The sequence below is a fragment of the Pipistrellus kuhlii genome, unplaced genomic scaffold (assembly GCF_014108245.1).
Source record: "Pipistrellus kuhlii isolate mPipKuh1 unplaced genomic scaffold, mPipKuh1.p scaffold_m20_p_2, whole genome shotgun sequence".
Taxonomy (NCBI): domain Eukaryota; kingdom Metazoa; phylum Chordata; class Mammalia; order Chiroptera; family Vespertilionidae; genus Pipistrellus; species Pipistrellus kuhlii.
In genome coordinates this window covers 179,883,051-179,897,291 of record NW_023425515.1, presented here as the reverse complement: position 1 = coordinate 179,897,291, position 14,241 = coordinate 179,883,051, and the positions used below count along the sequence as shown (strand labels likewise).

Genomic DNA, 14,241 nt, shown 5'->3' with positions numbered 1-14,241 from the left:
CAGGCAGGAGGTCCCTCACTGAATACTCAGGTCCCATCAGCTTCCCATATCCCCAGTGAACCTCTGCATCCTCTCAAGTCCCCTCCCCACGTCAATCTGCCTGCTGACCCCCAGCTCTTCCCAAACCACCACATGCACCCCGAACCCCTCCCAAGCCCCAGCTCCACTATGTGCGCAGGACACCTGCCTCTGACAGGGAGGAACAGCAGGGCAGGGCAACCACTCCAGGTCAAACTGAGGCAGAGGGCTAGGCCCCTGACAGAGGGCCAGGAAGTCCTATCCAGGGCAAGGCCTCCTCCCTCCTTCTTGTCCCCATTCCCAGGGTTCCGGGGGACCCCAGCCACTCACCCTCGGCTCTGCCGCCTGGGCTGTCACACTGGAGATATCTGTGGGCAGCAAGACAGGCAACGGGAAATCTGAATGGTCTGGTGGCCGCGGCCCAATCCCTGCCCCCATGCCCACCTGCCCGGTCTCCTCCACATACATCCCCCCCCCCCCCACAGCTGCCTCCAGGACACACACCCGGCTGACCTGAAACAGAGAGAGCCCCCGTGCCTGGGGGCTCGGCTAGCTGCTGGCTGTCAGCTGGGGGTGCAGTGGAACAGCTTCGGCCTGAGCCCAGGCCTCGGGGTGGGGGCAGCGCCTGGAAAGGACCATCGCAGCTCAGGTTTAGTGAGCACCTACTGCATGCCAGGCCCTGGGCCAGAAGCTGTCCGGGCATCGTTTCGTTTCATTCTTCACACCAATCCTGTGAGGCAGGGGCTGTTAATAACCCCACTTTTTGCAGAGGAAGAAATGAGGCTAAGAGATGAAGTAACATCATTCATTCATAGTATTTATGGAGTGCCTATTTGCACAAGGACTGGGTAGACAAAAGGATCAGATAATCAAAATGACTTAATTGTTATTGGGATAAAAGCTGTAAAGAGAAAGCGAAAAGTGCCTGAGGTCAGAGGTTTAGCAATCAGACCGGGGAGTCAACAACAATGGAAGCTCATACTTTGGGGACCTTTCTCTGTTGCCAAACTCTGGCCTAAGCAGTTCCTAAGGATTATCTCATCTGACTTCCCCACAAAGCTAAGATCAATGTGATTATCATCCCCATTTTTACAGAGGAGGAAACTACCCACTGTGAGATTTTAAGCACCTCGAGGGCAAGGATTTCTGTCCTGTTCAGTCTGTGTGTCTCCCAACACCCTGACCGCACGTGGCCCACAAGTGTGCTTCCAAAAACCCCGGACGGATGCATGAGGCACAGAGCACGCGTGGGCTCTCATTCCTCCCCAGACCCAAGTGTGACCCGAGGAGGAGGAGCAGGGAAGGGAGGGAGACAAGAATGTGGAAAGGGACATTTTCTGACACCCCCCCCCCCCCTTGCTAAACACTCTCAGAGCCCTCTCCATCTCACCTTCGTAGTATTTATCACGACTGCAATCAATTACGTGCACAACTGGCAGTGCAGTGTGTCCCCCTGGAGTGTGGGCTCTTTACGGGCAGGGACTGCATCTGTCTTGTTTATTACCGCCGTATCCCAACCCTAGGGCCTGGGCTATGGATGCTACATAAATATTTACCAGCTGACTCCCCGAGCGGGTCTGGGCAGAGCTGGGATTTAGACCTAGGCATGTCCGACTTTCAAGGGAGCCTGAGGACTCAGGCCTTGGCTGATCCCCAGGAGATGGGATCTTGGGGAGCAAGGAGCGGAATGGGCCCTGCCTACCATGAGGGTCTTAAAGACCCCGACTGTGCCTACTGCTTGGCCCTGCCCGAATCCCCAGGGCCCATCCCTCACAGACACCTGCGGGCTCTCACTGGCTGTCACACCGCCCTGTCTGGCACCCCACGGGAAGGCTGCAGGCCTGGCTCAGGAGGGATGGTGTACATCCCTCTTGGTGGACACTGATTTGCAATCTACAAAGCGCCTCCACACAGAGGACCCACTGAATCCGTATGGCTGCGCAGGACTCATAGTTTACCGTCCCCTCCTTCCAGAGGCAACAGGCTCAGAGCGATTGTGTAACTTGCCTGAAGTGACATAGCTGCTAAGTGGCAGGATTCCTGACTCTGCCCCAAGCCCAAAGCCTCCTTCTCCTCCCAGCTCCTGCAGCTCTCCTCCAGCCCCTCCTGAGAACGCTCCTCCTGGAGTGGTGATCTAATTTAAGGCTGGGAGGAACCGTCAAACCATCTAACCCACTGGCTTCCAAACCCCGGGCCTGGGGGAGCTGTGGAACATTCCAGATGCCCAGGCCCTAGTCCAGGGGAGTCTGACTCACAGATCTGAAGGGACATCTGAGAATCTGTATTTTTACTGATTTTTATTTATTTAATTAATTAAAAAAATTTTTTTTGGTTAATCCTTAACGGAGGATATTTTTCCATTAATTTTTTGGGGGGGAATGTGGAAGAGAGAGGAAAGACAGAGAGAAACATCAATGTGAGAGAAACACATCCCGGGGAAGAATCTGCAACCAAGGTACATGCCCTTGACCGGAATCGAACCTGGGACCCTTCAGGCCAGAGGCTGACACTCTATCCACTGGGCCTTCAATCCAGGCTGGGAGGAAAGCCTTCCAAACTGGCTAGGCCTTTTATTTTTTAAGAGAGAGGAAGGGAGAGGGAATTAGACACAGAAACATCACCGAGAAGGAAACATCAATGAGAAAGAAGCATTAATCAGCTGCCTCCTGCACACCCCCACTGGGACAGAGCCTGCAACCTGGTGTGTGCCCTGACTAAGAATCGAACAGGCAACCTCTTGGTACATGGGAACCAATCACTGAGCCACAGCGGCCGGGCTGGGAACCTGCATTTTTAAACAGCACCTCCCCCCCCTCAGTGGGTACAATGTTTTAGTGCCACCTCGAGCTCCTCCCATTTTACAGACGAGGAAACTGAGATGGAAGAGGGAAAGGGCCTTTGCCCAAGGCACGGGGAGAGCCCTTCAGTCGCTCTTTCAGGCAGAACATCCCTCTGTCCACTGCCCCTGCCCGCCCTGCAGCTCCCGGGCCTCCGCGGTCCTCACCGTTGTCCGGCCTGTTGGATCACTCGGGCTCTGCTCTGCCCGCGCTCGCCCCTCCCGGCCGGCCGGGCTCACCCTGCTCTTGCGGAAAGGACGGTGGGTAACGTCCTCGCCAAGGAGGGAAGGGGCCCCGGCTCTGCAGTCTCCGGTTCTGACTTCCACAGGGTTGACCATGGCTCCTGAGACCTTCCTAGAGGTGCCTCGCCAGAAGCCGCCATCTCTCCCTTCCTGAGGGTGGTGTTTACTGAGCAAGCTCCCTGCTCTAGAGACCTCCCACTTGGGACTAGGGGCTGTGATCTTGGCAGAAGAGAAAAACCTCCTTTCCAGTGGCTGCTTCTGTTCCACCCGCCCGTGAAGACCTTTGGGCATGTCCTCCTGCCAGTCCTCTGTGAGCTCGCTCTCTCGCGCGCGTGCTCTCTCTCTCTCTCTCTCTCTCTCTCTCGCTCTCGCTCTCGCTCTCGCTCTCTCGCTCTCGCTCTCTCTCTCTCCCCCCCAGGCTCTGGGATCTGAGGGAAGCAGCTGGCTCTTCTCCCTACCACACCCAGGTGGCCATTTTCTTGGACCCCTCCCAAGGGTGCCACCTATGCCATGTCTGTGAACAACGTCAAAAGGATCTTTCTGTCTCCGTCAGCTTCTGGGTCAGTGTGTCTGCGCCTGCCCTTGGGGACACCCGGCGGCTGGGAGGGGGCCCCAACCTGCCGTGCACAGTGCCGGGAAGCGCCAGCCCACATCCTTGAGTCCCCAGCCCCACCCTCCCCCGGCTGTGGCTGTGACCACCCCACCCCTTCCCCACACTGCCCCCCTCCCCCACCCACAGCCTCCCCAGGGGAGCCAGACTGCCAGGCCTAGCTCTCACTTCCGGCCTCATGACCCTCTCTCCAGCCTGCACACTCCTCCCCTGCCCCCCCCCCCATTTCCCTCCCAGCCTGGACTGAAGGCCTGGGGATGTCCTCAGATGGAAAACACTACATCAAAAGGGCCATTACTGCTGCTGTGAGAGCTCTAGCATCGCCCTCTGGGGCCTTTATCTCCCAGGACCTGTCCCCTCAGGAACGAAGCAACACCCCTCCCTCTCCCCCTCTTCAGCCCCTCCCAGCCGCCCAATGACACCTGAAAATCCTCCAACCTGACTGCAGCCCGAAATGATAACAAAAATAACAGGAATGAAAAGATGTCGGTAGCTGTCACTTATTTGGCATTTAAATGGAGGCCCAGAGGTTAAATTATGCCCTTAAGGACAAACAGCCATGATGTGGAAGAGTTGAAGTCTTAATTTAGGTTTGTTGGGATCCTCTAAAGTTTAGAGTCTAAACCAAACTCCCTCCCTGTCCAGAGCCAGCCCCTTCCTCTGCAGCCTCCTCCAACCGTTCCAGTTCCAACAGCAGTTTTAATTTTTGAATTCTACCTACCCCCTGCCAGCTTCTCCACCCACCCCTCTCACCTCGGCCATCCTGCTGCACTATCCTCCCTCACCACTAGGTGTCCCCTCAGAGCCACCGATGCCCCCAAGGGGTGCAAGCCCCGCCCTGCTCCCCGGAGCCAGCAGCCCCCGCCCCAGCACAGCACACCCCACCCCACCCTACCCCCAGACACACAGAGCTCCTTTGTGAGGCCCTCGCCCACCCCCTTCCTGCATGGAGTGGGGCACCTGGCAAGCAGGTCTGCCCTAGGCCCGCCCCTGCCAGCCCCCTGACCTGGGTGCCAGGTGTGCAGGCACCACAGCCAGCTCTGGCTGAACCCGAGGGTCACCCTGCCTGGAGGCCCTCCCTTCCTCCCTCCGAGGTCACCCAGGGACTGTGCTTCCCGCCCTGCTCCGCCCCCATCCCCTCCTGCCCTTGGCCCTCCCAGACTTCTGTCCTTGTCTTTCCCTCGTCTCCCAGAGGACTCCCCTCCTCCAGCCCCACCAGGCCCTCCCCACAGCCTCTCACCCCCGCCCACCTCCTTCCCCTGAGAGCTCCTTGTTCCGCCCCCTCCCCCCCTGCCCAGGTCTGAAGAACTCCTCCTCCTGGAAAGTTGCTGCTGGAAAGGAAGTGACTTCAGTGATTTGGCCACAAGGCTGGGCACCGCTGAGCCCAGCTCAGCTGAAGGCCTGCCCGGCCCACCTCCGAAGCACAAATGGTGCCATGTGCACACAGCACACAGCCCTGCACACACGCTCTCCCAGTGGCACACGGAGGGATCCCAAGGTATACACACCCCACCCCATCCCGCGTACCCGCCTATCACCCAGTGTACTCTGATTCTTGTCCACACGCCTCCCCAGTGTAGACTGACACCCTGTACACACTCACCATCCAATGTGGTACACACAGCACTCCGGTATTCTCACACCTGCCCGGGACACACTCGAATCCTGCACACTCCTCACTCCAATGTGCTATATACACAGCCCTTAATCACCCCTAACTCAGTCCACTTACACAATAACTCTCATAGACAGATCCTTGCACACACAGGCTAGAGCCCCCACCCCCACTCACACACACACCGGCTTACATGCACACCTGTGTGTGTGTACACAAGATGCCCTACACTTTCACTGTGGGTACACAGCCCCACATCCTCCCACACCCGAACCTCCCCGCCCTCACAATCCCAGGAGGCCCCACCCCCAGACCTCAGGCCCCAGGAATGCTCTTTGGGAAGTTGGGTGGAGTCCCCAGGCAGGCTGGGCTCCGGGGACAGTCAGGGAGTTGTCAGTCTGGGAGTTGCCTCTGCAGGGCAGGGCAGGGCCGCCCCACCTGGCCTCTGTGGCTCTGGAGCCCGGTGGGCTTGTATGGGCCAGGAGCAGGGAGGCGGGTGCTGGCCCCTGCTCCACCTCGTCCCGGCTGGGCAGCTGGCGTACCTGAGACTGGGTCCTCTCAGCACCTCGCCCTGGCGGCCCAGCCCTTGCTCCCACAGAGGGGGGTGGGGAGTGGGCTGCACACACCAGGCACTCTGGTTGCCACCTCTACCCTGAGTTCTGTTCCAAACCCTCTCTTCCCCATTATCTCAGGTCGTCAAGGAGCAGGGAAGAGTCCCCAGACTAGGGGGCAGGACTTGGGAAACTTGCTGTTACCCCTGGGCCTCGGTTCCCCTTTCTGGGTAATGGGGTGTTTGAGTAAGTTGCGTTAATATATTTGGGTTCTATCAAGGGCCTCTTTTGGCCTAAGCTGGGAGGGGAAAGTCCCTGCTAGGACGGGAAGTAAGACCCCCTGGTGCCTACTTGGTGGGGGTGGCCGAAGCTCAGACCTGGTCTCCCTGGACACTGCTCCTTACCTGAGCAGGCTGAGCAGACAGGCCCGGCTCAGCAGGCAAGGCCAGTCTTCACCAGTGATGCCAGGGTGGTCTCTGTGGCAGCCTGAGCGTCGCCCCAAACCCGGGGCCCTCTGCACCCACTCAGCTGGGCAGGCTCTGGGGTCCAGGCTGATGGGTAGACAAGCAGGCAAACTCCCATCTGTGGAAGCAAACAGCACCACAGGCTTAAGCACAGCCACAGGATGCGCCCGACAGAGGGACCAGGAGGCGGTCCGAGGTGGGGGTTCACTTTTGCACACAATTCAATCAGCTCAAACCTCATTTCACTGAGGAGTTGTGAACCTCAGGCTCCTATGGGGGAGCAGTATCTTTGCATGTGTAGGCACACACGCGCATGAACATGAACACATGGGCTGTGGTGGGACGAACGTGGCCCTGGGAGCTAGGTAGTCCTTGGCTCAAACCTCACTTACTGTGTGATCTTAGGCAAGTGAGTTAACCTCTGTGGCTCTCAGTTTTCTCATCTCGTAAGTGGGGAGATGCTGTGACTTGGGAGGAGGACTCTGGGGAGGCTGTAAAATGCTAAGAGCTTGTTTGTAGAGCTGCTGTTCAGGGTGATGGTATATGCAGATTTCCACGAGGGGTGTCCATGCAGCTGGCACCTCCCCTTCTCCATCAGCTGGCTACATCTCCCGTTTTCCTTAACAGCCAGGGCCCTTCGCCCTATCCCGCTGCTTCCTGCCCGTTAGTCTGCCCTGTTGAGGTGTGTGTACAGGAGCCAGAAAGGATCTGAAACTCGGCCCCATGGCCGCCTCACAGGTTCTGGTTGCCTTGGGATTTGTATGTTAGAGATCCTGCCTGTATGATGCCTGGCTATGCATGTTCAGTTGTCTGGGTAAATATCCCTGCACACAGGGTCCTGGATCTACTTATGCTTCTCTGTGTATTTTTGTATGTCTGTGCAGGTATATGTATGTCTAAGAGTATACATGTATGGGATTGTGTGTGTGTGCGTGCGCGCCTGACATATATCTGGATCTGGTGTCTTACTTGTGGGTGTGTGCATCTGGGTCTGTTCAGCTCTGTTTCTGTCCACTGAGCCTGTGTCTGCACACCTGTGAGGACAGAGGTGAAAGTACGTGTGCGTAGGTGTGAAGAGGTGTGCCCAGTGGTGGTCAGGCCAGGAGTGTGCCTCTCTACACACACTCTGCCCGGCTCTCTGCATCCTGTGCCGGGAGCCGCACGGCGTTCGCCTGTCTCAGAGCTCTCTGGGTGTGCGTGGTGAGGTGGTCCTCGGCTGTCCCTGCAGGTCTCCAGTGACCGTGGGCACTGGTGTCGCCGTGGATCAGCTCTGCCTCCCTCCCGCCGCCGCCGCTGCCTTCCTCTGGGTTCTCAGGGTCACGGTGTCCCTGTGGGTCTGCTTCACCGTGGGTCGGTGTGTGTGTGCACTGTGTGGCCTTATTGCTGTGCCCGTGTGTGTCGATGGGTCCTTGGTGCCGTGTCCTTCTGTCAGCGCAAGCATAGCTCTGTCAGTGTCCACACGGGTGAGAGGGTCTGTGTGCCATGTGCCTGTCAGACAAGGCGCCTCAGGATCTGTGTGGTACCTTTGTGCGGCTTGTCAGTGCGTGTGTGAGCACATGTGAGAGGCCCTTTGTGAGACAGTGTGTCTGTGTCACTGTGTTTGTGTGCCTGCTTCCCTCCTCCCTATCTCCTGCCTTCTCTCTCTCTCTCTCTCTCTCTCTCTCTCTCTCTCTCTCTCTCAGCCAGACAGCTTCCCAAGCCTGGATTAGGGACAATTTATCCACAGGCAGAGAGGAGAATTCCAACCTGCCAGAGCCTCCCTCCTCTGATCCATCCCCCTTTCCCCGTGGTTGGGTGGGCACAGAAACGCAGCCCAGCAGCTCCAAGCCCTCAGGGAGGCCCCCCCCCCCTGCAGCTCCCCAGGGGCACAAGAGGGTGGAAAAGATGGAAATCTGGGTGGCTCCAGAGCCCTCCAAGGGGGGCTGACTGGCTGCCCCCCATCCAGGCCCCCACAGCTCAGCTCATCTTGGCCCTGCTCTCTTACATATGGGGGTGGTGGTGGGAGTCTGCATGGGGTCTGCCTGGCCCTGGGTGCCAGGGCGGATGGGGGCGGGGGCCAGCGGAGCAAAGCTGCTCCCAGCCCCTCCAGAACCTGATACTCCCCAACTGATAAATGACAGCTCCCCCAATCCCTGAAATGTAAATGACTAGGGAGCTCACGACTGTGCCCACACAGGCTGGGGAGCCAATGGCAGGCGGGGGACAGTGTGGTGGGGGGAAGGCAGCGAGGGGGGAGCCGGGGCTGAGCTGGGACTAAGGCTCCCTTCACGGTGCTCCAGGCGCAAGGCGGAATCACATGTTTTCCATTAGCTGCTCTGGCCTCCTTGTTCAGGGGGTGTTGGCTGGGGGAGATTTGTTCTGGTTGCAGACACCAGCCGAGACCACACAAGAAAGACGGAGAGAGAGAGAGAGGGAGAGAGAGAGAGAGGGAGAGAGAGAGATTGAGTGCCAGAGGGAGAGAGAAAAACACAGAGAGGGAGAGAAAGATACAGAGACACCCAGTGGGAGAGACATGAGAGACAGTGACAATCAGGAACTGTGAGATACAGAAACAAACAAAAGCAGAGAGAGCGACTGGAGGGAGGGACAGCGAGGGGACAGACAGAGGTGGAGAGGCTGGTCAGAGCTGCAGAGCGGGTCGGGAGGCACACGGAGTGAGTCAGGCCAGGTGGGACGGGGAGGGGGAGGGGGAGGAGGAGGGGGCAGAGGGGATGGCAGCGCAGGGAGGCCGGCCTCACAGAGGGAGACAGGAGGGCGATGGAGGCAGACAGGGAGGAGGCCACGCGGGAGGAGCCAGGGAGGAGAGCTGGGTGCGGAGCCCAGTGGGCAGCAGCAGGGCAGGGGAAGTGAGTGGGGACAGGCTGGCAGGCGGGGATGGCAGTGTGGGCAGGGGAAGAGGACCTCCAGGCGGGCCAGGCGGGGGTGGCCAGCAGGCCGGGAGCCTCCGCCTCCTGACCCTCGAGCCTCGGAGAGATAACAGGCCCGAATAGTGCTGACTTGCGGTTCAGAAATCCAATATCCTCCTCGGCACACTAATCGACTACCTGAGCTCCGGGCCCGAGAGCTGCCCCGATTAATCCTGCGGCTCCGCAGCCTTAATTAGTTTAACAGTTTCGGGGGCAGAGGAGGCAGGGAACAGGGTCCCCAGGCCTGGGGGGACAGCCCCTCGCTCGGACCCTGCCTGGCGCCCCACCTCCCCAGGCACCCCTGCCCGGTCCCCGCGGCCCTGCTGCACTCGGGCTGAAAACACCGGTCCTCCCTCCTGGGAAACAGGCTCGGGGCTGGCCCCGGGGCCAGTGAGACACCGCCCCCTCCCCCACGTGTCCTGGCGTCAGGGCCTCTGCTGGCCACCCCTTTGGGGTCCTGGGGTCCCCACGGGCAGGCTCTGCTAGCTGTCAGTTCCAGGCCACCAGGCAACACGTTGTCTCTTTAGGGTGGAAGGCAAACTCCTAAGTTACAACCTCCCAACAGCATGAGGTCATCACCCACGTCACTCCCCCCCGGCAGCATGAGAGGGGCACATGGTGACATCTCACACACCCCCAGGAGCTGGAGAGACAGGCACAGGACAGCACTGACCACTCTCCTGACCGGTCACTTCCCACAAAGCGTGAGGTGGGCACAGCTGATACCCCAGACAGTGGGAACGCAAGCTGTCACCCTCACAATGGTGCAGCTGACATACACCCAGGTACCGGGTGTGAAATGATTGGAGAACCTCCCCCCGACCCAACCCCGACACAGACACAAGCCTCACCTTCCAGACTTACCCCCCCCCCCCCAACCCCAACCCATGGTCTGTGCCAGGGACACAACCTCACGCCTTCCCCATGAGTCCTCCCTCCAGACTGGGACGGGCACACGGCACGTTACCCCCTGACCGCTTAGGACAGGTGACAGCACGCTCCCCCCCCCCCCCCGCCAGCCTGGGTGGTGCCGTCCTCTGCCTGCAGAGGCGTCACAGCTCACAGGGCATGAATGTCACCCAGCTCTGCCAGAGCCAGGCACAGCCGCACGCACGTTGCCCCAGTGACAAACACCGCCGGCCCCAGGAGGAGGTGGAAGCGCACCCGGCTCTGGGTGTGACCTTGGTCCCTGGACACCGGGAGGGGAGGTGACACCGGCCGCCCTCCTGGGCAACCCGGTGGCCTGGCGCTGGGGAGGAAGCCACCTGGGCACACAGATAACCTGGAAACGCACCAACCCCAAGCTCCAGCCTCACCTCGTTTCCAACTGAATGTGGCTGTTAGCGAGGGAGGGGGCGTGAGTGCTCACTGAAGCCTGAGCGCCATTTCCTATGAGGCCGCTCGGAGACCGGTGGTGGGGAGGCAGGTTCTGGGCGGCTCTCGCCATGCCCTCTGGGCACAGCACTGCTGCCAGGGGAGCCCCCTCTCACAGAGGCCGCCCTCGTCTCCAAATTCAGACCACAGAGCCCGACAAGGAGGCCAAAGTCCAGGGGCATGACTCACCCAGGGAACAGGCCCAGCCTGCTGGCCAGAGCAAGCGAGGCCTGGGGCCAAGGGGCCTGGGTTCAAGTCTGGGCTCCTCCCAGGCCAGGCTGAGTGACCCTGGAGCCCTGGAGCGGAGCTCAGCCTCAGGCTTTGGAGAGGGGGAGGGGCAGCGGCCGGGGAGGGGAGGGGAAAGGGTCTGAAAGTGGCAGAGGCTGGAGACCAGCGTGTAGAGCACTGGGGGGCCATGGGAAGGAGGACACAGCCCTCCATCCTTGGCTCCACCGCTTCCTCACCTTTCCGCACCTCAGTCTGCCCATCTGTGAAATGGGGATAATCATGTCAGCCTCAAGAGACAACGGGACAAAAACTGGGCGGGTGCTCAAGAAACGGGAGCTTGTTATGGAAGCGGGGGGACTAGATAAAGAGAGGGCAGGAGACTTGGCCAAGCCACAGAGGAAGTGAACATCAGCTGAACTCAGCCTCCACCTCCTCCCGGCTTCCCACTGGAGCTGGTTTGGTAAGACCGCTTGGAGTTCCATGATGTGTGCACGTAGGGGACACAAGGGGGGGAATGCTGGGGTGTTGTTGGACACAGAACTGCCCTACTGTCCAGCTAAGGCCCAGGAAACGGACAGCAGTCTCTCATACACCTCGACCTTTACCCTAACACCCGCATTGACCACCTTCACAGGATGGAAAGAGAGGGGGCCCGCTCTAAGGGAGAAAAGCAGCTCACACCCCAGCCCCCCATGACCGGCATCAGCACCTGGTGCTTGCAAGGACTGGGGGATCCAGGATGTCAGAACCCAGGGCCCAGAGAGGAGCCCAGAGAGGGACTCTGCTAGCCTGAGGTCACACAGCATGAGCGCAGTGGAGACAGAGCTCTGGCCGGGGGCAGCCTCGGAGCAGAGTCCCTCTACCCCTGGAGGTGGCTGGAGCTGGGGGATCCTGGGGGACTGAGCGAAACGTGGCGACAGATGGCCTGCCGAGGCAGCGGCGATCTGGGCGGCTGGCAGGCATGCTCGTTCCCGCGCAGGGAAACGGCTAATTTTAGCTGAGGCCTTGGTGCCAGCTTTGTTCCCCCCACCCACCAGGCCGAGGGGGCCCAGCATGCCTTGCGTGCAAGCCGCCTCCCCCAGGCACCTTGACTCCCCCTCCTGGCCCCTTGGTAAGGAGTGCCAAGACCCCAGGTCCCAGAACTCCTGCCTGGCCAGGCCTCGTCACACCCAGAGGCAAGAGCTGGGCCCTGGAGGGCTGGCCCCCCCACCCCAGGGCTGTTTCCCATGACTCTAACCTCATTCCTTGAAGAGGGGCTGCCAGGAGGAGGGCCAGAGGCCACTGCCCAGAGTGGGAGGGAGGGCCTGACAGCAGGGGCTGCCAGTCTTGGGGAGGAGGCGGGGCACTGTCCTCCACCAGGCACTTAAGGGGACAGGACCCTTATTCTGCCCCTGCCCTGAGACAAGCTCCTCCGTGCTGCAGTCCGCGGGGGGTGGGGGTGGGGGCTGGGGGTGAGCAAGCGGGTGGGAGTCACTCTACCTTTTCTCTCTTCATAACTGTGACTTTGTTCCAGGAACTCAAAGCACTTTAAAGAAGCCAAACATAGAGCAAGGGCAGTGATAGCCCTGTGCCACTGGGGGAAACTGAGGCACGGTCTGAGATAGTCGCCACTGTGGCGGGGGAGGAGACACATCCCCAGAACCAGCGAGGTCTAGGCATGCTCTTCTTTGAGTCCTTATCGCTAGGGGCCTTCTCGGGCCAGCTCAGGCCCTGAGGCTCCGCGCTGCCCCTACCCGGCCCCGCCTAGGCTGGCGGGAGGTAGACCAGAGACGGAGCCCCGCCTCTGGAACCCGGAAAGGGAGGCGGGCACTCTAGGTTCCTAGTGCCCCACCCCTTAGGCTCTTTAACCTCAGACCCTCTCCTCCCCACCTGAGACCCAACTGCACCTGCCCGGGGGGCGCCAGGACACCTGGCCCCTTCTTGAGAGGGGACTCCTTTTGGGGTGACCTGGAAGGCCCCTCCTCCCAGCGCCATCCCGGGGACCCATGAGGGAAAGGATCAGGTGGGAAAATGAGAAAGAAGACGTGAAGAGAATCTACGCCTTTAGAGGGACAGGGCAGAGAGAAGAGAAAGAGGGAGGAAGAAACCAAGGCAGAGAATCCGATTCAGGAAGAACAGAAAGAAACAGGACAGGATGAGGCTGAAGGAAGGAAAGGATGAGAGAGGCAGACAGAGAGAGGGGCAGAATATATGAATGCTGAAGGGGAAAAAGGGAGGAAGAGAGGGACAGAGGAGGAAGAACAAGACAAAGAGACAGAGAGACAGGCAGGATGAGGCAGAGACAAAGACAGAGAGTGAGCAGGATTCACACGGGGGGGGGGGGGGGGGGGATGGAGAAGGAGCCTGGCTGACAGGGCAAGGCAGAGAGAACTGAGGGCACCGGGGGAGCAGGAGACGCCACGGACTGACACACCCAGAGACCAGGAGCCAGTTCGAGGAGGAGACATTATTCAGAAAATGGGGTGGGAGGAAGGGGGAGCCCCTAAATGATTGTGTGTGTGTGTGTGGGTGTGTGTGTGTTGGGGGGGGGAGTAGCATAGACAGAGGCAAGGAGGGAGGGGGTATGAAGGGGATAAATGTCGACGCCAGAGCTGGGGGGTGGGGGGAGGACAGAAATGGAATGTGGGTCTGGGCATGAGGCTCGCAGATGCATCAGCTCCGGTTTCAGCTGGGGCAGTTGGCTGCTGGGGGGGGGGGGGGAGGAAGAAGCAAAGCTGTCGAGGGAGGGGGCTTGTTGCCATGGCTGCGGGCACGGCAGGGGCAGTCTGCTGGCACTTGGAGTTCTGGGCATGGTGGGGGGCTGGCTGAGGGAAGGGGGGGCGATGATGTAGCCTCGCCCATGCCCCAGGGGCTCTGCCAGGAAGAAAGTTTCCAGAGAACGGATGGGAGGTGCTGGGAGCGGAGGTGGGCTCCGGGCCTGCTTCACCCCGTGGTGGCTGCCAGTGGGGCACCACTTCCCGGGCCGCCTGTGGGCACCCAGGCTCCCACCATGCTTCAGAGGCCGGCCCCTGGGGATCTCGCGCCTCTGCCGATCCAGCATGCTGCGGCAGGGGCTGCTGCTTCTGCTCGCAGGGAGCAGCGAGATTGTGAATTCAGGATCTGTAATCCTAACGTAGAGCCCAAGCCTACCGGGCTCCAGTTGCCAAGGCGACGGAGGGTCAGAGGGCAGCTCGGGGCGCCCGCTCCTCCAAGTCAGAATCCCAATTGTTAAAGCCCAAGAATAAACAGCTGAAGCGGCCGTGGGGGGGCCGGGAGGGGGGCTGAGGTCTGCATCGGCTCAGTGTGGTGTTGTCAAGCGAGATGTCACTAATTGTCTGAAGGAACAGGCTGAGGCAGCTCTTAACTGCTTCTGTGCCACCGGAGACACCTTGGCTGCCTGGCCCCCATCCCTGGGCA

General features: G+C 60.0%; 1 protein-coding gene across 9 annotated transcripts in view; it reads right to left on the bottom strand.

Annotated features, from left to right (window-relative positions):
* Positions 1-14,241, bottom strand: part of AHDC1 (AT-hook DNA binding motif containing 1) — a 66,900-nt gene that overhangs the window by 16,248 nt on the left and 36,411 nt on the right. For 4 of the 9 annotated variants that reach the window (XM_036448337.2, XM_036448339.2, XM_036448335.2 and 1 more), the window contains 3 exons: positions 6,278-6,455; positions 532-643; positions 349-386 (listed from right to left, as the gene is read on the bottom strand). The gene's annotated coding sequence lies outside the window, so the exon portion shown is untranslated. Of the gene's footprint in view, positions 1-348; positions 387-531; positions 749-5,864; positions 5,893-6,277; positions 6,456-14,241 lie in introns of those variants that run through there. The other 5 variants (XM_045584973.1, XM_045584971.1, XM_045584972.1 and 2 more) reach the window with 3 other exon arrangements.